Here is a 2734-nt window from a genome sequence, read left to right as displayed (position 1 = left end):
TACACAGGTTACACGCCTCTGCTCCTCTCCCACCTGAGCTGTGAGCCACACATGCTGGTTTTAACATCACTCGGATGTGCAAGGCAAACATTTCTGTTGCGCAGCTCCAGGGCCTTTAGTTTAGTTTGCGTTACTAGAGCTTTCAAAATCATTATTTGTCAGTAGGTAATACAAGAAAATACTAAACCTCGTGATCCATCCGCTCATAGATAGGGTACCGCAAGCCACAACTTTGACACGGCAGGGTGACGGGCTCGTCATCTGCAAAGCAAAGCAGAGTCACATCCCCTACCAGAGAGAAGTCTGGCGCAGTTGGATCCCTACGCAACAGGCTGCTGTTCTGTGTCACAGGACGGCAACCTGAGCACACGTTAAGGCAACAGTTACTCTAGTCACACTTGCTGAATTCATTCCACATCAGCAAATCCACGCCATCCAGCGTGAGAGTAGTGTTTTGGGGTCCAAGATAGAGCCAGCGGTCTGCTAAAAAAGCCCACGACTGCCTCCAATAAATCCTTTAGCACCATTTCTCCTTCCACAACCAGCTGACGCTTCATGTCTGCCCCGCTGATAATAGTCTCAGCGATGTCCGGGACGTCACTGCAGAGATGCGCAGTGCTACAGACGTGACCCCACATCCAGATCTTACCTACCCTGCTGCTTAACCGAGGAGGAGCGCAGCTGCCGCACAACCCCAGGCAGAATGTGCCGCGAGCAAACAACTCCCGCTTTCATTGCGAAGCTCGATACTTTGAGACAAAAGAATCGGCAGTGGCCTGGGCTCTCACCCCAGGGACCTCAGCAGTCCTCTGTGTAGCTGGCTTATACCTTTGCAGTTCTGTTCCACGGGAAAATCAGCCCACTCCCAGTGGCTCTGGAGCTGTCATTACCCAGTGTTTTCCCAGAAAGAGTTACAAACCCTTACGCTTGGATCGGCTGCCAAATGTCCCATATGAAGCTGGTTATTACTCATCTCTGCACCTCACCTCGCTTCTGATTTCTTTGTGCTGCTGAAACATTGCTTCTGCTAATGTCCTTAAGGGGTGTCCCCTACACAGCTGCTATAAATCTGCTTTTCTAGCCCCTTGGGCATTCCCCACAGTGGCCCAGCACAGTTACCTGTTCCTGATTCTCTTCCACTGTGCCGGAGGTCTTGCAAATGTGCATCCTCATCCTCAAAGTCAGACGGTGCACTTCCTCGGGTTTGTACCCCCACTAGCCCGCAGACCCGAGGATGTTCTTTCAGGTCTCGCACCAGTATGTAGCGGTGGCAGTTTTCGCATTCCTCCGTCCGTGTGCTGCAGGAAAGTTCATGGTCAACCATGGCTCTCAAAGGCAGCTGTATTTCGCAGTAAGGGCAGAGGACAAGTCGCAGAAGGCACACAAACGCCTGGAAAATAGAACGAGGGATTATTCTTCACATATGGAAGAGCGAGGCAAAGGTGGAGGGAGGTTCCCCGTTTGCTGAAGAGCTGAGCGGTCCATTCTTTCTTTAGCCAGATCTAAAGCTACGCTGAAGGATAGCCTGGAGTAAGATAGCACGTGAGAAATGTGAAGACCAGCAGGCTGTGTAACCTGTGTAGTCATAAACACGCCAGCTGAAGCACTCCGAAGACTCAGGACATTCCTTTAAAACCCGTCATACTTGGACAGCAGATTCCTTCCCACTGTGCTTCTTGAAGATAGCTTTCAGGGACAGTCTCAAAACCCAGTCCTGATCCCATTGCACTGGGCACTGCTAAAAAAACTTCTCCGTGTGTGTTCTGCGAGGGAACAGATTTACAGCTCACTTACTACTCGGCAAGAATTGCTTGCCTATGTCCTTCACCCGCGACTGAATGACAGGTAAGTTGCCCTTCCAGAGGGGTTACAGAGAGATGAAAGCCCTGTTAGAATAGCAGATGCTGCAAGAATACGTCATCATTTGCTTTACAGGCAAAACTAGAACCACTACGCACAAACGTGCAGGATGAAGTGCTTCCAGGGGTTTGACCTGGTCATATCTTCACCGTTTGAAAATCCTTTGTTTGTCAGCAATAAGCAGACTTAGGTGGCACTTGCAGAGCTGTCTGCAAGGGGGGGCCATAGGAAGGGAAGGGGCTGACATTGATTACAAGATTGCCTGTGACGGCAGCCAACTGGAGTCAGAAATTGAAAAAACCCCTGTTGATTTTACAAACTCTTTTCAGAGTCTGTTGGACATCATGACTTATTAAAATGCACATGACCACTGCAGCAGTCAGAAATGCGTCATGTGAAAGGACCGGAAGAAGTGGAGTTCATCATATTCGGTGTTTCTGAAACAGCGCACCATTTTTCATCCTCATCACTAACAAGGACAAAATCACCAATTATCGCAGATAACCCTTGGATATGAAGACTTGAGCAGGCTCCACTGCTTGAAGGCAGTTTCCAACCACCTTCTCTCAGAGGGTGTGAATTTAGGGCTCGATAAAAAGGGTGCCTCAATCACAATTTGCAGTCCGGCTCCTGGCTGACAGAAAGGCTCTGGAATCCGTGCTTGGAAATGCCATCGAGTAGCTTCAAAACATCTCCTAACATCAATAGATGTTCACCAACCTTGTGGTCCTCCAAGTGTTGTTTTTCCATCTTCATCCCACACTCGCAGGTAACCTACAATAAACAGACCTCGTGAGATTAATTGCCACAGAGGACAGCAGTTTTAGAGGAGGAATGCGTTTCTCACCTCCACGTGCTCAGATGCAAAATGGTT

The sequence above is a fragment of the Falco peregrinus genome, chromosome 2, assembly GCF_023634155.1.
Source record: "Falco peregrinus isolate bFalPer1 chromosome 2, bFalPer1.pri, whole genome shotgun sequence".
NCBI lineage: Eukaryota > Metazoa > Chordata > Aves > Falconiformes > Falconidae > Falco > Falco peregrinus.
The sequence above is the reverse complement of the archived record's forward strand: the minus strand, read 5'-3'. Positions refer to the sequence as shown.